This window comes from Silene latifolia, chromosome 9, assembly GCF_048544455.1.
Source record: "Silene latifolia isolate original U9 population chromosome 9, ASM4854445v1, whole genome shotgun sequence".
NCBI lineage: Eukaryota > Viridiplantae > Streptophyta > Magnoliopsida > Caryophyllales > Caryophyllaceae > Silene > Silene latifolia.
This window is the reverse complement of record NC_133534.1, coordinates 132,109,352-132,131,912: the sequence shown is the minus strand read 5'-3', so window position 1 is coordinate 132,131,912 and position 22,561 is coordinate 132,109,352. Positions and strand designations below refer to the sequence as shown.

At 40.7% G+C, this 22,561-nt stretch overlaps 1 non-coding gene across 1 annotated transcript; it reads left to right on the top strand.

Moving 5' to 3' along the window:
- Positions 1 to 14,571: 14,571 nt before the first annotated feature.
- LOC141603555 (small nucleolar RNA R71) lies at positions 14,572 to 14,678 on the top strand. The gene has a single exon (XR_012525422.1). It is a non-coding gene; the product is annotated as a small nucleolar RNA R71 (small nucleolar RNA).
- Positions 14,679 to 22,561: the final 7,883 nt, after the last annotated feature.

Genomic DNA, 22,561 nt, shown 5'->3' with positions numbered 1-22,561 from the left:
CCACCACAAAACACTCAATTCCAACTACCACGATTACGAAACTCACGATCCTATTGGGCACACATATATGTATATATCATTCAATTCAATTTTTTTTTTCTCACAACGTCGGAAAGGTGAACATAGATGACAGGCATATAAGTAAGGAAGGCTAAACACTCAAAACCTTGTTTTAACTTTTGTTTATATGGACTTTTGTATCGCGATATGTTATCTACCCCTCTAAAAAAGAACTTTGTCCCCGAAGTTCAGTGCACCCAACGACAGTGATTACCCGTAGTTGGACACTATTACAGATCATACATTTAGTATACAACTCAACACAACTCTACTCATAATCCACAACTATCCTACGACTACTAAGCAATAGAAGATGCATACATACATTCTACTAAAAGAGCTACACAAGCATGAAAAGTCATGATACCACTGTCATCTCAACCCAAGCACAAGACGTATTAACGTTACCGCTACACCTGAACAAGGTACTCCACACGGGGACGTGAAGATAAAAGCAAGTTAACATTGTACACACAAGAGTAAAGAACTAAACATAAGAAGCTAAAACGAATTACATTACCATATCACGCAATACCCTGGTACTCGGCCGAGTATGAGGGATCACTCGGTCGAGTAAGCTTTACTCGGTCGAGTATAAGAGTCTACTTGGCCGAGTAAGCTCTACTCGGTCGAGTATTCTTTATACTCGGTCGAGTTTTCACGGGCAGAGAGTGATTTCAGCAATGAAACACAATTACACCCACAAACTAACCTGTAACAAGTCACGAGTGCCATACTTAAAGGCATGTCCAAGTCTACCAAATCACCACCATAGTGTACAAAAACAAGTAACGGCCTTAAGGCCAAGTACAGTCATCGGAAATAAAAGTGTACAATAAGACACGATAATTAAATATCCATCAACAACTGAAACAAGTCTAGACAAAACAAGAAAATCACTGATATGGACCCCCATCCATCTCATCATCGCCGCCTGCACCTGAAGCTCCGGCTCCCGAAGTACTAGCTCCCAAATAACCCGCTGCTGAGTAATCTCCTCCTCCTAGCTGGCTGCCATAGTTGGCTCCCCAGGGTCCCGCGAGGCAGCCAAACTCGGTCTCCTCAGGTGGCCTCCAAAAGCCGGGGTCAACTCCATAGCTGTGGAAGACACCCGTGTCTACTCCGGGTCCTCTCCACCATACGGGATGTGCTAGCTCAGTCCCTATGCCCTTATTATGAGCCATCTCATGCATGTTGCGGAGCACCAAGGTGGTGGTGATCCGCTCAGTCAAGTCGCTAACCTGCATCCTAGGGTCATGCACTGTGGGATAGGGCGAGTACTGCTGTGGGTAGTAGCTCCGCATGGAGTAAGAGGGCTCAGTCTCAACTGGGTCCACTCTAGGCTGCCTAACTCTACGGCGCTCACGAGGTGGGGGAGAAGCCTGATGTCCCTCAGATGCCGCTGAAGGCTCAGGTAAGTCCAGGAGAATGGTGGGGTCGATCAAATAATGCTGAGGTCCTGGTCTAGGTATCCCACCCACGGGCTCCCACTCAGCTAAGTGGTCAACCACAGGGAGGCGTGCGGGGTCAGGAAGTACCATCCACAAGGATCCCCTCACCCTCCAGGCATAAGACCCATCATCCATCTTCCGCAACCACCTGTTGTTACACCAATATTTGGCGTTCATGGTCGAAACGGCCTCAAATAGCTCGTCTCCCAATGGAGGTGGAGCCTCAAAGTCCGTCAGGCGCTGGGCTAAGCGGGTCACTATGGCCCCGCAAGCAATGTTACGATTCAGGGACTGTGCCATATGATCCAAGCTAGCACAAACCACCCCCGGAGCGCTATAGTAAAAGGGCTTCCTACGGTGCAGGTTCAAGTAAGACATCAACAGCATAACCTCATGAGAATTAAGTTTGCTCACATCATCTCTCGAGTACAACAGACAGGTCATCATCCTAAGAAACATACGGAGGGACACGTGCTGAACATCATTAATCAGCATAGCACTAGCACTAGGAGCAGATCAGCCAGTCAAGTAAGGAAGGTAAAGAGGTGCACCACTATTCTTAGCTACATCACTAAGATACCCCGTCCCCTCTGCCTCTAGGCCCAAGTGGCCAGTAAACTCATCCAAAGTCAACTCATGGTCTTCGTTCATGAGGCGAAAAGAGACCGTCTTCTCCTTTGCATAAAAAATAAACGAGCTCAAAAACTCCAGGGTCAAATGAGGATGGGACTTCTTTCTCAGGTGATACAACCCCTCCATTCCTAAGGTCTCAAAGATATGGGTTATGTCTTCCTTAATCCCCAAGGTCTCCAAAATCTCGGGGTTCACACACCGAGTAGGTCGAAAAGGATGACTCATCAAAGCTATGAAGGCCTTACGCTGCTTGAAATCGGAAAAGATTACCGATGGATAAGGCTCCACCGGTGGAACAACAGGTTCTTTGCTGGATTGACCCGTCTCAAATTGGACATTGGCACGGGTCCTCTTGTTTATGTTGGCTCTTGTTTTTGGCATACTGCAAAAAGATAGGTTTTAACAAAGATACCTCACACAATATTTTGCCATAGATGGACTGTTTTTCAGAATGTATACAATTTTGAGAAGAACTTTTAAGACGAAATTTTCTCACAAAACACAAAGTATTTTACTCAAAGGAGTTATTTTTATCATCAAGAGGCTTTGAAAGAGCATCTTAAAACAAGCTAAAGGACCAAAATTTTCGACTTAAGCAAAACCCTAGAAAATTCAAGAAGCGATTTAAGCCATGGAATTGCTCTAGGGACGGCATAGACGATGTTTATAGGCAATTAAGTCCAAATTATCAGAGGAAAAAGCTTAATTTCAGTTACACATGATAGGGATTCGAAGTTTGAGCAAGGCCATACCATAACTTTAAGAACAAATGAAAGAAATTGATTTAAAACCTTTCCTTGAATGAAGTTTTGGCAAGCAAAGAGGGAACAATCCACCAACAACCACCTAGAAATCACCCAAGGGTTTGAGAGAGAAGTGATATGGAGTTTTAGAGGAGGAAAGAAAAAGATGTTGGAGGCGGAAATGAGAAAGAAAGGAGGAATATATGGTTTTTAGAACAACCCGGCTGAGTCACGATAAACCGTACTCGGTCGAGTATTGGGCTTACTCGGCCGAGTATGGACTACTCGCTCGAGTATTCTGAATACTCGGTCGAGTGTTCGAGAACAGTAGCGATTCGTAATCAGGTAAAAATGGGCACTCGGTCGAGTGCTAGTATACTCGGCCAAGTGTGGCTTACTCGGTCGAGTATGCTTCTATACTCGGTCGAGTGTCACAGAACAGGAACGGAATTCGAAATTATTGAGCCTGCAAAACAAGTAACAATGTTCGGAGTTCCGTGCAATCGGGCTCGTCACTGTTAAAACTTATTTCTACCACATAAACACGTATCGTACACGAATTACACATAACCATTACCCAATCAAACAACATTCCACCTACGTTCCTTACCTCAACCACTGTAACAATTATGTCACAATCCAACCATGGATAATATAAGGTTTACAAGTCTAAACTAGCTACATACCTGCAAGGGTCGGTTTATAATGCTACAACATCACAATTTCCACAATTCATCCTATACTCCCACTAATCGAGACATTCATGTAACATTAACCATCGTATGATGCCACAATTATCAAAAAAACCATTCAACTTAACCTCGCCATATACAAAAGAGTTCCACATTTCATCAATCATAATTTCTACTCACCACTCAGCAACCATTCTAACCAATTCAAGACTTCATCATTACCGTCGTTACTGCATGCAAGACTCACATTGGTACGTGTGCTACGATTAACAAACATACTTAGCAAACACTCTTCAAGCAACTACTCCTATCGACTACCCTTTCCCAGTGGCTGGCTTAAGCACGATGGGGCCGTGATTTTGAAATGAGGGCGCCTACTCACCCAAAATCTAGCATTGGTTGGGGCTCCCAATGCACATACACCAAGTTCATTTTAATTTTGACACCCTATATTCATTTGGTTCGATGGTTCAGGTTCTAAAATCGTTGGCTCTGATACCACTTTGTAACACCCCCGCACACCAGGACGCCTTACCAAGGACCATCCCAGTGTATGAAGGTGTTACCATCTCGGTCACCCGAGGTAGTAGATCAAATAGACAATAAAAGAACATTTATAATTAATTACTTTAACACTTCACAGCCACGGTACAAAACTGAATACAAGTGATAACTATGACTACTAAAGAACTCATGCGTCTGAACACCTATGCCGGTAGCGTGGTGACTCGATTCCCTCCATGCCCAACAGCAACAACCAACTGTACCTGCTAAGCCTAGTGCTCACCATCCCCGAATGGATCACCACAGTTTTGAAAACATAACACGGGGTCAGTTACTGAGCAATTAAGATAAGACAAGTACGATAAGTAACCAGCTGATCATCCTTCAACCCCGGTCCCCCGATCTCACACAGTAACCGACTACACACCGAGGTGTGTAGCCCTGTCAGACTACCCATCACAACAGGTAGCCCACGCCGCCAGTGGGGGACCGTAGCCAATCCCCACCAAAATCCCACTCATCAACGAGCGATAACCCAGTCCCTTAATGTGCACATCCCCTCCCGTGACGGGTTCCACGGAGGGCGAACTAGGGCGTGAAGCCACTCCTGCAAGTGACTCCACTACAACCACCACAACATCGTCACAACCACCACCACTACACCAACACTCTGATGATCAGCAGAGAACAGTAAAACACATTACAATCACATTCTTAAATCAATTAACAGTAACTTAGTAGGGAAACCCTACCTTATCGCCAACCATGAAAATGCATCCATAAACATCCAAGCAAGACTCCGAGATGCATCCTACATCGAGGACCACATCCTATTATACAACTACTCCCAATAATCTACTGAAGGAGACAATAAAACAGCGACTTACCTAATAACGTGGACCGACGGTGACACGGGCGACGACCACGCACACATCCTTCCTATGCAAACCCCGTCCTTCACATGGTTGAGGTGTAGGTTACCTATAAGAGAGTGTATAGAGGTAGGGGTGATAGGTGAGAGAGTTAGGCTAGGGTTAGAAGAAGAGGAACTGTCAAAAAATGAGAAAATGAAATGAATCTTGCGAACTTGCATTTTTATATCGACGCGTCAACAGCAGCCATACTCGGTCGAGTACTACCATACTCGGCCGAGTAGGCTCTACTCGATCGAGTACACACAATACTTGGCCGAGTAGTCCATGCTAGGTCGAGCAAACACTATCGTAAAGCACATATCCTAACCTAGTCCCTCACCTATCTCTTCCTAAGGTCTTTCCTGATCAAAGGGTCGGTCAAAAAAGTCCTTAAACATCATGGGTATTACAGATAAAATATGGAAGATTTATCAATGTTCCTTACATTGTAGGTATAGTACGAAATGGGCACAAGTGAGGACTCCTTCCTACACTTGTTCTTGAGCTACAATGTAAATGGATGATCCTCCAAAAATTCAAGTATTCATAGTGGAATACCTCCTCTTACTTGCACTAAGACAAATCCTTAATACTAATTAAATTACTAACTAGGTAATATAATTAGTAACCTTATAATAAATCTAATAACAACAATATTACTACTATAGTAATGTAAAAGGATTTTATTAGATTTTCTTAAATAATTTCCTTGTGTTCTAAAACAATTTTAGAGAGAGGTGAGAATAATATGAATTTTTGAGAGAGATTGAAAATTAGAAAAATGAAAGACCAAAGTCCCTCTAAAAGAGAGAGAGGGCCGGATGGGGTGCCACACAAGGCCAATGCATGGCCTTCCCCTTTTTCTTTTTCTCTTACAAAAATGTGTAGGGTAAAAGCTATGGATGGTTAGGTAATGATTATGTTTTTAAAAACAATGTAAAAACATTTTACAATAACCATTAAATACCCATTGGTACGGTTTCAATTCGTCGTCAAAAGTTACCTACCAAAACAATATTTATAACTTCACAAACTACTTAGTAAAGAGGTAAGTAAAGGTCGGATCCCAAGGGACAGGTATTGATATAGGATTCTCAATTGTAAATGGTTGTGTCTTAGGGTGTCACAATTTGGGTTGAGATGAAGTTGGTCTAAACTAATTAACAAGATAAAAGTAAAGTAATGAAAGCAAGCAAGGCAATTAAAATGAGATGTAAACAATTGATTAAAAGCACTAGGGTGTCATGGGTTCATAGGGGATTCATGGGAGTTGATCATACAAACATGTTCTCAATTATATAGCAAGCACTTATTGTTGTGATGGGATCGAGTTGGTGTATAAGCTTACAGTCCCTAAGAAGGTTTGGGTCTCGGAGCCGAATCGATTAGATTGTACAACACCTACAAGTCGACTTAATCCTTCCTATTCAACTATATACATGGTCTAATGAGGCTCGAGTTGGTGTATAAGCTTACAAGCCTCATTGAAGAGATAGGTGATGGGTAAAAAATGCAAGGATTCATCGGCTCGCATTTCATCAAACATAACATGTGCATAAGTTGAAATCACAACAAGCAAGCAATTTAATTATGAAAACACATTAGATTAAGCATGAACCATTCCCCATGTTTATTTCCCCTACTTCCCCATTAACCCTAGCTAAGGAAACTACTCACTCATGATCAAGTTTAGCATGTTAATAAGGTTTTGTCAATCAAACTAACAGAGCTAAACATGATGAATAAATAAAAGTAATTAACAATGATTAAAACAAGGGTAAAAGGAATTATACCTATGAAGATGATTCCAAATAATAATGCAAAGAATAATAGAAGTACTTGATGATTGATAGAAGGTTGTCAATCTCCCAAATAAACCCAAAGAATCTTCTAATTACCCGAAATAAATGAAGAACAATAGAGAAATTATGGAAAGATTAAGATATAATTAGTATTGATAAATTGTATTACTACTAAATTAAAACTAATTTGATGAGATTAAGAATGGATTAAGATATTACTAAGAGAGCATTAAGGGATCATGCTAATCTACGTAGTACAATCGGGTATTTATACTAAAGATTAGGTACAAAGATTAGGGTTACTAAGGGCTTAAATGACTATTAAGACCCTAAGAAAAGTTGAGGAAATGCTCCTCTCGAGGGAAATGAGAATATCCATGTGCTAGTCCTGCCATGATCCGTGCATCTTGAGATGTGGCACGGGCTCTCTGACTTGCGATCCGAGCGGATCCTAGGAGAAGACGCTCGGCTCCATGGACTGAAATCCGCTCGTCTTGGCCGAAAGACGCCCGGATGTTGATGATGGGAGACGCCCGGATCATGTCTGATCCACTCGGATCCCTGGGCAGTCAGCTTCTCTTCTTTTCCTCCTTCACAATCCGCAAGGATCATCTCGGGGATGCAAGGATCCTTTCATCATTGCCCATTTCACTTTATTGTCTACTTAGGCCTTCTAGTGTTGCCTACTCTTTGATGCTTGGTCATTAGATGCGATCCATTTAGCTCCATTTCGCCATGTAAATGCGAGATTAGCCATCCTTTTCTACCAAGGAGACAAAACCTTAAAGAGTATGCAAAATGGGGAACTAAAGATAGTAAATGACCCAATTATGTACTATAAAGCATGGGAACGAGGCTAATTCGGGGACTAAATGTGCTCAAATATGAGTCACATCAAACATCCCCAAACCAAACCTTTGCTCGTCCCGAGTAAAGAGGTGACTACATCTAGGACCTTTATTTAAACTAACCTACTAATATGGCCGATGTGATACAATTAACGGGTCTCACTCCGCCCCTTCAACTCACAACAAGACAACCATGAGGTAGGATGCCCTCTTGCAAGACAAGGTGGGGCTTGCCAAAATGGCGATACATCCAAGCATTAAGCACACAAAAATAAGTAATGGATGCATCTACAAAAATGAATAGCCACTTTCCTCATCTAAGTGGCAGAAATTATCTACAAGGGAAGTAATCTAAGGGTACACACTCCATTATAGATACGGTTTCTTCAAGATACTAAGCCTAAGAGGATACCAATAAATCACCTCCAACTTGTGTCAAGCTAGGGTACCTTTGTCCTTAATCGTTAAATGTTTTTGTCAAGAGTAGACTCCTTATGGCGTTAGAAACACTGGACGATCGCGGAATTCCCCTTCTTGCCTAGACAAGAAGAAGGGTCGTCCCCTCTCTACCATGCACAAAAGTGGATTCGATGGATAAAAGGGATCAATGTATTTTGAGTTTCATGTGGGAGTTTGCTTTTGTTGTTGTTGTTGTTATTCCCCCCAATTTCTTGTGGCATTTGACATTTTTGAGAACAATTTCTTTTTGCCATTTCTTGATGTTTGGCATTTCATGCTTGACAATTTCAACTTTTTGCATTTTCTTTTGAACATTTTTAAAGTCACCCCAATTAGTAACGAAGGTGCTTATATTTGAAGCATAGGAGTCTATTTTTTTACTCCTCTTTTCTTTGATGCATTTTGCAAACTTTTTGATTTCTTTTCATTTCAATGCTTGAACTCAAAATTGATAATTTTTGTGCCCATTCTCTTTTTGTTGACAAAATGTGATGGATGTGGAAGATGGTTGCATGGTTTCAAGGGTCACCTTGGAATAAACGGTAGCCAAGGAGTTATCACATCACAAGGTACTCTTGACTAGGCCTTAATTCACGGGTCAAAGGATACTAGCATGACACATCCTAGGGTGTTTTAGAAGCATTCTAATGAGCAAAGTCTCAACAAGAAAAAGTATCTACAAGGGCCTTATATACACTTGTCAAGTTTTCCAAATAGATGTTTTCACAAAAAATTTCCTAAATGCAACTACATGCCATGATACAACTATCATTTATACAACCTAATGCATATGCTTCTACCAACTAGTATGCCATATAAGCTAAATGCAATTCCTATAATCACAATGTTTCATACCGCATCAATCAAAATAAAGCCACATGGTCATTAACATAGAGAGGAAAAAGGAGATTGGAAAGATCATACCATGCGGTCTTCATATTCCTCATGTCTCGGATGTGGCGTAGTCGATCAATGTAAAAAAGGATAGACAAACAAACAAACAAGTATATACAATATATACAATACTATACTATAAAGGAAATGAACATGTTTTTGGTTTTTTCAATTTTTCAAATTTTTATGGTTTTTGATTTTATGAAATAAAGGAACATATTTTTGTATTTTTCAAAAAATTTCAATTTTTATCATTTTTTTGATTTAAAAGTCAAGTTACAATTCCCCATCCCCACACTAGTATGGGCATTGTCCTCAATGGCCAATACGATAGGAAATTATACAAGCTAATATGAGAATGCATGATTTCTACACTATTATGCAAACTACATGGCATATATACAAGAGTGATGCATTCTAAACTATACTATATGATGCATGAATTTATTGGTTGGAGAGCTAATTTGAATTAACTCATATTTCTTGTGCTTAAACTTCCCCAAACCAAGTAGGACACTATGGAGGAGTTCATGCACAAGTATGCAATGCATGAAACTAGTTTGTCATTTTGGATTATACAAGGTGGGAACAATATAAGACACCTCAATGAAACTGAGGTGGGAGCCCTCTAAGTGTTGCTAGGACTCAAAACCAATGATCAAGATTAAATTAAAATGATATAAAGACAAAGCTAAAAGGAGGTGTAGGAAACTCACAATGGATTGTGGTATCCTCCAAAAGCTTGTCAAACCTCAATTATCGCTCATGGCGACATCCTCGTCACTATCATCGTCATATTCATCATCCTCATTATCATCATCATCATCTACCTCCATGGACCCGGAGGCTTCACCATCATCTTCATCACTTGAGCTTTCCATTTCTTCCTCTTCTTCCTCATGGCAAGAGTAGCTATCTTCCCCGCTCTCAACAACTATCTCTTTCCCCTTAGCAACTTCACCATCCACGGTGGCATCTCTAGGAGCACTTAGAAAGAATACTTTCTTATCCGCCCAACTAGGCAAAGGACATGTAGGATCAAGGAGTCCTTGCCTAGCTAGATGAAGGAGGGGCGGATATTGGGCTCGGTAGGCATTGAATCGATCTTCATAAGCTTGCTTATGCATGTGTTGCAATAATTGAGTCAAGTAGTCTTTGCCTACCTCAACATTTGCGCCACTTGGTGTAAATACTTGATATTCAATTGGATAAGATGGAGTCACAATAGAGGAGGAGGAGGGCTTGGCATTCGATTCCCTATGTTACTTTATAATCATCTCGCCTTCTTCGGAGACAGGGAGTAAGTAGCTTGTACTTTGGACATTGATGCGGCATATCTTGCTCGGCAAGATGAAAGACTTAGCTTTTTTAGTGATCCACTCAAACTTGTTGTCAAAATTATCATTCTTGAGCCAATGGAACTTGTTGATCATAGTGGCAAAATCAAGAAGGTTCCCACCTCTAACCGGTTTGTATATCTTGTCTTTGCTAAAATTTGGGTTGAAGTGTTTTTCTAACCATGTTACTAAGCCTCCATTAACAATAAAAGCCGCTCCTTCTTTACCATTATCAATTGTAAGTCACCGTTCAAGTAAGAGTTGAAGTATGTTGTATTCCTTGGTGAACTTTTTGTTGATGTTCATGGTGGATTCTAAGTAGACAAAGTCGAGCTCGGTGAAGTGATTAGTACCCTTTATCGCAATTAGAGTATTGCCCACAACCTTATGCCACACTCTTATGCCCGGATGGTGGACATAAAGAACATGACACTCATGGTAGGACTCAAATTTTCTTCCGGTGATTGCTTTCCATAGAGGTGCGGGGTCATATTTCAAGGGTTTCTTCTCATAATGAGAGTGTTCTTCAAGACTGAACACTTTCCCAAACTCACTTATTGGCATTCGTCTATCCTTATTTTCAAGGCGGAATTCAATATTTTTCCGAGTCTTCACCTTAGTCACCTTCAAAGAGCTTATAAACTCCATGGTAAGGGAGGGGTAAGTTAACTCTTGCATATCAAAGAGTGTTTTCAATTTCATTGACTCGAAAAAATGCCTAGTCCTCTCAAGAACACCCAACTTATCTAAGGCATCATGGCATATGAATTTGGTAGGCAAGATGGTCTTTCTAGCAAGGGATACAAATGCTTTTCTATGAGAATCGTTTGTGAAAGTTACCTCCGGATATTCTTGTAATTGTTCAATGACCGGAATAGGAGTAGCTTCCACCATAGGAGTAGCATCTTCTTGAATCTCCACCCTTGCTTGATGCACTACCATAGCCTTTGAGGCTAAAAGAGCTTGTTGCCTTTTTGAAATATTTGATGTTGTGGGTGCCTTGTTTCCACCTTTAGTCTTTGCCATGTCTTCTCCTTTTCAATATTGTATCAACAAAACAAAGCTTTGCTTGAATGCTTCTAGTCTCCTCAAGCTTCAATTAATCCCTAATCGATTATGGGGTTTTCGAATTTGCCTTGAAACCCTAGAATTGAATTTGGTGAATTTGGGTGATGAATTTGTGTTTTGTTGATGAGGGGATTGAGGGTTTTGAGGGTTTTTGGGTGTGTGTTTGTGTTTTGAAGGGAAGAAATGAATTGGGGATGTGGGGATTTTAATCCCGTGTTATAGAATTCAGCAGCAGGAGACGGGCGTCTTGGGTAGGAGACGCTCGGATTTTAAAATAGTCAGCCCTGATATTTTCCACCCGTGCTGAGACGCGCGGATTCTCTATGAGACGGGCGGATTTCTGCAGGAGACGGGCGTCTTCACTTGGGGACGCTCGGATTTATAGGCAGTGTAAATTTTCAGTTTTTGCTCAGGCCAAGACGCGCAGATTTCCTCTGAGATGAGCGTCTTCTGGACTGGGACGGGCATCTTCTGTGTGATCTGCCCAGATTTTAAAACAGTCCCAAATTTTCAACTTCAGCTCTCCCAAGACAAGCGTCTTAGAGCCAGGACGCTCGGATCTCGCCCAAGACGAGCAGATTCTCTCTGGGACGCTCGGATCTATTCCTGCACAGCACCCACGAGTTCAGTTCCACCCGTGGGGATCTTCATTTCCCATATCATTCTTTCTTCATTCCTTTGTTCATCATTGTGGGTGCACTATGAAGGCTCGGATAGCCTAGGCAATTGCTATCCCCACACTAAAGCAAACACTACACATCAAAACATATCAGAGTACCTCCCTCACTTTCTCTCATGATAAAAATCTTGATCAAAGTATGAAATCGCAAATCCAAAATTGACAAAAATGCAATACAAGAAGTAAAATGCAAGTTAAGAGTTAGAATATTTACAAATGGTGGTTTAGGGAGGACTCCACCAAACTCTCACTCTTGAATGAGATGTCAAGGGGGCATAGCCAAGGTGTTGTTGATGTTGCTCAACACCTTGTAGAAGTAGTCGAAGGCTTGTTCATTTTCGTTATAAAGATCTTCAATAGACCTTTGCACATTGTGTTCTTCATGGTGGTGACCCATGTCAAAGTGATGACAAGGATCAACAAAGCCTTGGTCTAAGGTCATAGCATTGCCAATGTAGGGGTTGACTAATCCTTTAAATTCGTCATCCCATAGACCATATACTTCACTAGCTTGCTTCCCTATGGTATCATGAGTTGATAAAATCAACTCCTCTTTCTTGTTGTCATGGCCAATGAGGCCTTCTTCTTCTCTTGTCATGATTGGTGGTGAGTTATTCAAGCTCTCATTGTTGTTGAAATTTCCTTGCTCTTCGGATAGAGCATCTTGAAGAGTATCCTCTTTCTTCTTCCATATGGGTGGTGATTCTTTACCATAGCTTGATCTTTGCATTGAGATGCCAACTTCTTCCTATCACTTTCTCGGCTATAGTGATCAATATTGAAACATGGCTCATGTAGTCGGGGAGCTCTCATTGTCTTGTCAAGATTAAAAGTCATCCTCTTATCTCCCACTTCAAGTGTGAGTTCTCCATGCTTCACATCAATCACCGCTCCCGCGGTATGCAAGAAAGGTCTTCCTAAAATGATAGGAATGTTGGAATCCTCCTCCATGTCTACAATAACAAAGTCCACCGGGATGAAGAACTTGCCAATTCTTACGGGCACATCCTCCCATACCCCTAAAGGTGTCTTCGTTGATCGATCCGCCATTTGAAGCGTAATATTGGTGCACTTGAGTTCTCCCATTCCTATCCTTTTGCACACCGAGTATGGCATGACACTCACACTTGCTCTAAGGTCACATAATGCTTTGTTGATTGTAATGTCGCCAATGGTGCATGGAATAGAGAAGCTTCCTGGATCTATGAGCTTTGGAGGTGAACTTCCTTGTAGAATAGCACTACTCACTTTAGTGAATGCAATAGTCTCTAGCTTCCGGATGGATTTCTTCTTGGTAAGAATATCTTTCATGTATTTCGCATAGGCCAGAACATGATTGATCAATTCCGTGAATGGAATTGAGACTTCTAAGTTCTTCACAATCTCCATGAACTTTCCAAGTTATTCATCAAGCTTAGGCTTAGCTTGACGACTTGGGAATGGAAGTATAATCACAATAGGCTCTTTCTCCTTAGCCTTCTCTCCATTCTTCTTCTTTGAAACTTCATTGGTGGTGGGTTCTTCTTCATTAGAGTTCTCCACAACTCTTTGCTTGTCAATAGAATTCACAACATCTTCATCAATTGGCCTCTTCGGCCCTTCATACCTTGTACCACTTCTCAAATGGATGGCACTCACCGTTTCATGTCTTGGGGGATTACTTTGAGGTGGTAATTGCCCCTTTTGTCTTTGAGAGTTAGAAGATGCTAATTGAGTCATTTGAGTTTCCAACATCTTGGTGTAGGCTAGTATGTTGTTGATGGTAATGTCTTTGGCTTGGCTATCTTTTTGCATTTGGGTGAAAAATTCTTGTTGGTTCTTTTGCATTTGGAGGACCGCTTTTTGAACATCAAAGCCTTGGTTATTCGGTTGATTGTATGAAGGTTGATTTTGATCATTTTGGCTTTGGTGGTAAAAGGGTATTTGAGCTTGATTTCTCATTGGAGGTGGGGTGTATGTTGGTTGAGGTTTTTGAACATTTTGGCTTTTGTATAAAAGATTTGGGTGGAATTTGGTATTCTCATTGTAATAGTTGGAATAAGGGGTACCACTCTTGTATGCTTGGAAAGCATTCACTTGTTCACTTGTTCCCCTACATTCACTTTGGTCATGTCCTAAAGTTCCACAACTCTCACATACTCCATTTGGAATTGATGATGATGCCACCATAGCATTAATATGTTGTCTAGGTGATTTGGAAGCTTCATCAAGCTTAGTCATGGCATTTTCAAACTTTAAATTGATGGTGTCAATATGAGCACTTAGTTGAGCACCCAATTGAGTGATGGAATCTACCTCATGTTTTCCTCCTCTAGTAGCCTTTAGAGGTCTACTATATTGTGAATTATGAACCGCCATCTCTTCGATTTTGGCCCATGTTTGATTGTCATCAACTTCGGTAAACATCCCATTGGATCCCATGTTGAGGATATTGCGGGAATCTTCATATAGACGTTCTAAAATTGTTGCACAAGGAACCACCCGCTAAGTCCATGGTGTGGACAAGAACGACAATTGTCCTTAAATCTCTCCCATGCTTCATACAATAATTCCTCATCCCTTTGCTTGAACCCGGTGATTTGGGCTCTCAATATGTTAGTCTTCTCCGGAGGATAGAATTTATTGTAGAAAGCAAGTGCTAAATTCTTCCATGAGTCACTACCAAGGGTAGCCTTGCCTAGGCTCTTCAACCATTGCTTTGCGGCACCAATCAAAGAAAAAGGAAATAATACCCATCGGATTTGGTCTTGAGTAACCCCGGTTTGAGAAATCGCATCACAATAGTCACAAAAAGTCTCCATATGTGAGTGAGGGTCTTCACTAGGCATCCCTCCAAATTGACTTCTCTCAACTAGTTGTATGAATGCGGATTTGGCAATGAAATTACCGGTTAAGTGTTGTGGTGTGGGAGTACCATGTGGTAGGTTCTCCTAGGTTGGTATGGAATGTGATGAAAATTTAGGCATTGTGGGTTGATTTTGTGGTGGGTTTTGTATTAGGTTGTCCTCTCCTTCTCTTGTAAAAGGGTTGGTAAACTCAATATTATTTGGTTCAATGTCCACAATCTCTCCAATACCTCTCAAAGTACCTCTAGCAACTCTTCTATTGTTGGTTAAGGTTCTTTTAATTTCAAGGTCAATAGGTAATGGATTACCTTGTGATCTCCTAGTCATGCAAAATATCAAACAACTCGGAAACAATTAGAAAAACCTTGAGGAGATTGACTTCCCCAAGGTAAAGAAAGAAACAACTAAAAACAATTAATGAAAATCAAATCAATTTAACACCGTCCCCGGCAACGGCGCCATTTTTGGTCCGGTTTAAACTCGTCGTCAAAAGTTACCTACCAAAACAATATTTATAACTTCACAAACTACTCTTAGTAAAGAGGTAAGTAAAGGTCGGATCCCAAGGGATGGGTATTGATGTAGGATTCTCAATCGTAAATGGTTGTGTCTTAGGGTGTCACAATTTGGGTTGAGATGAAGTTGGTCTAAATTAATGAACAAGATAAAAGTAAAGTAATGAAAGCAAGCAGGGCAATTAAAATGAGATGTAAACAATTGATTAAAAGCACTAGGTGTTGGGGCTGGTGTCCTCTACAGTTAGTGCGATGACATATAAATCTCTAAAAGGATCAAAGGGTATACTTTTGTATTATTATCAGTTGGTCCACGTTTATCAATAACGGTTGGCTTGCTAGATAAGTTTGACGTTATTATCATACTGATGGCGGTGATCAACTGTTCCCTAAAAGTCACACCTATAGGATACATTTGAGAGATGTGACGGTATGAAAATACAGTCATGTTGATGCCTAATATGACTAAGCGGTTAGTCGGAGTTGTTGACTAATAATTTGTCAAACGCGATGTTGAGATAATTATTTAATACGGATTAAATAATAATGGCTAAGGTGAATTAAGCAGTTAATTCGTAAATTGAATATAAACGATTATATTTAATTAATGTATATTGAATTTAATTAATTATACAATATTGTCATTATCGGACAAGTATTAATATATCGACTAATTCATGTTACTAGTCGATGTATTATTATCCGATAACGAGTGACGATTTATAATTAAAACCCGTCATATACATTTTAACAAAACGAGTCGGACCACGAGTTAAAATAAGGAGAAAGTGGAAAGCCCACTCCCTCCCTATGTCACGGTTTGGCCGAGAATGAACAAAAGGAGAGCTTTCTCTCCTTTTGACCGAATTCATTTCATTTGCACAAAAATTAGGTTTTTGGAGCATTTTCTCTCTGAAAACCTAGATCTCACATCAGAAAAACTCACAAAACTCTCTCAATATTGCAAGGCAATTAGAGAGTAATTTCTAGCACAAGGGGCATAGTCTCAGACGGTCTTGGGTGCAACAATCAGGAGGAAATCTACGTTGATTTCTGTTCATTAGGCCGAATTGCATAAGGACCCGAGGTCGATTTTATTCTCTTATCGTTTTCTCTTGTTTTTCGTTTATGACAATTAATCACATGTTAAAATTGCGTTATAGTCCTAAAATTTAAGGGAATTTTACGAATATTTCCCTACAAGTGGTATCAGAGCGAGGCCACGTAAATTTTTCATTGTGATTTTCATTAAACGATTTGAATCGATAATTTTTTTTTGCATAGAAAATCGTGCGGCCGAAATTTTTTTACACGGCTGTTTTCTGTTTTTTTTTCTTCTTGAAAACCGTGACATGCTTCTGTTCACGGCTGATCGATTTTGTTTTCGATTAATTTTTGCATATTGTTTTTATAATCCGTCATTATAGCAATATGTTAAAGTTTTGTCAATTGTAGTTTTAATTTAATACGGATTATATCAAAATTGCAATTGGTTTTTTGTCCAATTGTTGTTCTTGGATGCCGCGCTGAAAATTGAGCCGCTGAAATTTTTTTTTTTGCTCTCGGCAAAAACCGCTGGAAATTAAAAAAAAAAAAAAAAAATTTTCGTGTTTTTCTTTTCTTTTGGCCGAGCTGAAATTTTTTTTTGTTCGAAATTTTTCCTCTTTTTCGGCCATGATATGTACATAATACGGATTTTGTGCACTCGCTTGATAGTGAAACGGTTCACTCACGTACCATTTAGTTATTTTAAAGCGATTTAAAGTAACGGATTATCATGAATTAAAATTAAGTTGATAGAAGCGGTTTTGTCACATAATTTTAATCGTTAAAAGGTGGTTTGGATAAATTTAACATAATTACAGAATTATGTCACGGATAAATTTTGTTTTAGTTGATGCATTTTTATTTATCGTTACTTTTGAATGCCTTGAATGTTTTTATTACGTATATAATTTTACAATCGGTTGTAACTTAGTGTGGCCTTAGTAGAACGTGTTACCGAAATGATGGAACACGGTCTTGGTTGTATTTTGAGATCTCGCATCTCCGTTTTGGTTTTTTTCTTTTGTAATTACAGTTTTAATTTAGAATGTAAATAGGTTTATATTTTGTAAATTTTATATTGTAATTTTTGAGAAGACCAAAGATGGAGAATCGGATGCTCACTCCCGCTACATGGATCAAGATGGAACATCAAGACAAGCTTCTCGGGTCCAACAGTGGATTCCAAAGTTGTATTATGTTCATTTTGCTAGGATAGGCCACACTAGGACTTTTATTTACGTTCTGCATTTTTTTTATGTTTTCATCGTAACGATAGCTTGCATCATATTCCGCCTAAAACCAAACCACCTAATAATTGCATGAAAACTGACTCATATAGAGGTTACGCGTTAGTTTTCTATGATATACAGATATCACATGTTTTTAAATAAGCCATCACCTAAGTTAATTCATTCACGTAATGCTAGATTTTCGTTCACTTAAAATGAATTAAAACTAAGTTGATGGGATCTTCCTCGTATAACCAAAAAATTGAGAATAGTCTTTATAGGTCAAACTCCAATGAATCCCTTCTTCGTCGGTAGGCATAATATGACCCCTTCTACGTCGGGTAAGTTGGAACTGATTGACCTATTTTATCTCAAAAATATGGTCACTCGTACGATCCTGTGATTATGGTGGACTATAGATAGGATTTATGGAAATCTATCGACCGAGAGTTCTAACGGTAGAACTAGCCAAACAGTTGGCTTATCAATTTACAGAAATTGAGTCTTGGGATCATTTGTATAATTCTTGAGGTAGATCGATTATACAAGTGCAATGAGTCTACGCGTTAAAATATTTTCTTTTAAATAGACTTAAATCACCTCGATGAGTTGCTTATTTCGTTTTGTTTTCTTTCTTTTTCAGTGTAGAACACGATCATTTAAACTGCTAATAACAAAATGGCTGGCCGTATGGACGACCCAATGCCAAGTGCCACATTGGACCGTGAGTCCTGGCTTCGGATCTTCATGAATCAGTCTATTCGACTGAAGAATGATGGATCAAACTTCGCGGACTGGGAGGCGGCATTACGGAATGCTGCCATTGCTGACGGGAAGCTCAAATATCTGACTGAGCCCATCCCGCCAAACCCAGGCCCCACGGCTGGATCTAACGAGATCGCCACGTATAGCGATTTCGTCATGGAAGCGGGTGCGATAAAGAACGTACTCATTTTTGCAATGGAATCCAATTTGCATAAACGCTTCATAGCCCAAGGTGCAAACAAGATTTTCACCACGCTCACTAAGGAATTCTCGAAAGCACCGAGGATCGTGACCTATGAGCATACCTGTTGCTTCTTTGAGGCGAAACTCCAGAAGGGCCAACCGATTAGCCCACACATTCTCAGCATGATTGAGAATGTCGAGAAACTGGAGGCACTTGATTGTAAGATTAGTGAGAACATCGTGATTGACCGCATGCTTCATTCACTCCACGATGGTTTTGCGCTCTTTAGAGCCAATTACTATATGAATGATTTGAAGAAAAGTCCTCATGCACTACACTCCCTTCTCGTACAGACCGAGAAGGACATGAAGTTTAGTGGGAGCATGAAACAGGATGTTCTCGTTGTGTCAAGCAAGGGCAAGGGTAAGGGCAAAGCTCAGGCAGACCTAGCAGTAGGTAAACCGAAGTTTAAGAAGTCGGGATCAGGTAAGAGTGGGCCTGGTGAGTCGAGCACCTCATCAGGCGTGACAAAGAGCAAGACCGGTAACATGGAATGCCACCATTGCCACAAGACTGGGCATTGGAGGCGTACATGTCCTGTATACCATGAGGACATAAAAGCAGGTCGCGTTACTCCTGTTGGTATGTCTTCTTCTTCTACTACTTTTATTCATATGATTGAGATTAACCACGCAAGTTACGGAACTTGGGTACTAGATACTGGTTGTGGTTCTCATCTGTGTAATCATGTGCAGGGGCTCCGAAACATCGAACCCCTCGTAAAGGGTGAGGTGGACCTGCGTGTCGGGAATGGAGCGCGAGTGGCTGCCGTCTCGAGGGGAACATATGTGATCCAGCTTCCTAGCGGATTTGAGTTATTTTTATATAACTGCTATTATGTACCCAGTCTATCCAAAAACATTATTTCAGTTTCTGCACTTGACAAACTTGGTTTTTCATTTGTAATAGAGAATAATAGCTGCATTTTCTCATTACACGATATGATTTATGGCAAGGCAATCTCCATGAATGGAATTTATGTTTTAGATCAGACCACTGAAATATTGCACGTAATGAATAAAAAGTTAAAGGTTGGTGACAAAGATCAAACTTATCTATGACACTGCCGTATGGGACATATTAATGAGAAACGCGTTAAACAGCTCATACAGAATGGAGCTATCTCGGCCTTTGATTTTCAATCATTTGGCACGTGTGAATCATGTCTCATTGGTAAGATGACACGGATTTCCTTCAAAGGTGTTGGAATGCGCGCTGCTGACCTATTAGGACTCATACACATGGATGTGTGTGGACTTATGTCAATCACCGCACGAGAAGGCTATAGGTATTTCATCACTTTCACGGACGATTTAAGTAGATATGGCTATGTCTACTTAATGAAGCATAAAAGTGAGTCCTTTGAGAAATTCAAAGAATACCGAGCATGGTAGAACCAACTGGGTAGAAAGATTAAAACACTACGATCGGGACCGTGGTGGCGAGTATCTTTCACACGAGTTTGATCAACACCTTAAGGATTGTGGGATTGCCTTACGATTAACTCCACTGGAACACCTCGGTTGAATGGTGTGTCCGAACGGAGAAATCGAACACTACTTGATATGGTTCGATCCATGATGCGTCACACCATATTGCACGATTCATTATGGGGTTATGCTCTTCACCATTTGCTCTAATACTTAACCGAAGTCCGTCTAAAGTGTTGACAAGACTCCATATGAACTATGGAAGGGAACGGTCCCTAACTTGTCCTTTATACGGGTTTGGGGCTGCGAGGCTTATGTCAAGTGGAGACACGAGGATAAGCTCGGCCCGCGATCGGTCAAGACATACTTTATAGGTTATCCTAAAGGAACATTTGGTCATTACTTCTATTCGCCAACCGAACAACGTGTATTTGTTGCGGCTAGTGCGACATTCTTAGAGAAGGAATTTCTCGAGAACGCGAAGAGTAATAGAGCCTTCGAGCTGTCGGAGATTCCAGAACCAAATACCGAGCAACCATTGGAGGAACCAGTTCCTTCAATCCCGGCTGCGGTTAATATTCCTGAGGAACCTAGGAGGTCGGGTAGAGTTTCTATTCCTCCGGACAGATACATTGGTATGGTCGAGGAACATGACATAGATGACATTCTACTCTTAACGAGTAGTGAACCCGCAACCTATAAAGGTGCCATGACTAGTTCCGACTCAAAGCTATGGCTTGAGGCCATGCAATCCGAGATGGACTCCATGTATGAGAACAACGTATGGGATCTTGTTGACTTACCTGCTAAGGTTCGTCCCCTTCAATGCAAATGGCTTTACAAGATAAAGCATTCTGTGGAAGGTTAACAAGATATCTATAAAGCACGACTAGTTGCTAAAGGTTTCACCCAAGTGCCAGGTTTGCACTACGATGAAATTTTTGCACCCGTAGTCATGCTGCGTTCCATTCGGATTATCTTAGCGATTGCCGCTTTTCATGACTATGAAATTCGGCAGATGGATGTGAAAACCACCTTCTTAAACGGTTATTTGGAGGAAGAGTTGTACATGGTACAACCCGAAGGTTTCATCGATCCTGAACATCCTAAGAAAGTGTGCAAGCTTAAGTGTTCCATCTATGGACTTAAGCAAGCTTCTCGGAGTTGGAATCATCGTTTCGACCAAGTGATAAAAGAAAATGGATTTACTCGATCGGTCGAGGAACCATGTCTAAATATCAAGTCGAGTGGGAGCAAGATTGTCTTCCTAATATTGTATGTCGATGACATACTCCTGATTGGGAATGACATACCTCTCCTAACTTCGGTAAAAGTATGGTTGAAGAACCATTTCCAGATGAAAGATCTGGGTGAGGCACAAAGAATTTTGGGCATCCGTATCTATCGAGATAGATCACGTCGGATGTTATCTCTCAGTCAGGAGTCTTACATAGACAAGATTCTAGAGAGATTCCGCATGACTAATTCCAAAAAGGGGTTTCTTCCTATGGCTCCAGGGGTGCATTTGAGCAAGTCTCAGGCACCAGAGACACCGGAAGAGAAAGAGCGCATGACACGGATCCCTTATGCCTCGGCTATAGGATCAATCATGTATGCCATGATATGCACACGTCCGGACGTGGCATATGCTTTGAGTATGACAAGTCGATTCCAACAGCATCCAGGTGAATCACATTGGATGGCTGTCAAGAACATTCTTAAGTACCTACGGAGGACTAAAGATTGGGCATTGACTTATGGAGGCGATCAAAAGCTATGCGCAACCGGTTACGCAGATGCTAGCTTCCAAACGGATCGAGATGACTCGAAATCTCAGTCCGGATTCGTTTTTACTCTTAATGGCGCTGCGATCGGTGGAAGAGTTCCAAACAAAGTGTTACAGCAGATTCTACGATTGAGTCCGAGTACTATGCCGCGTCTGAAGCTGCAAAGGAAGCGATATGGATGCGTCAATTCTTACAAGGACTATCTGTAGTGCCTAGTTCGAATGACCCAATCACCATCTATTGCGACAATAGAGGTGCCATCTTCCAAGCTAAGGAGCCTAAGTCTAGCAACAAGTATAGACATGTACAACGGAAAGCTCATCTAATCCGAGATTACGTGGAGCAAAAGGAGGTAGTGATAGAAAAGATTGCTCTGAGATGATAATATAGCGAGATCCTCTCACTAAACCATTACGACAAGATAAGCATGAAGGGCATGTTAATTCCATGGGAATTAAACGTGTTCCTGAGTTGTAGTACTCTTTTATGGATTAGATTCATTTTCTTGTGTACTTTATACGACATCATCGTTTTGATATTTATATATTTTGTTTTTCATGTGGAATTGTCCGACAATTTTGAATACCACAAAGTGAACTGAACAAACATTATAT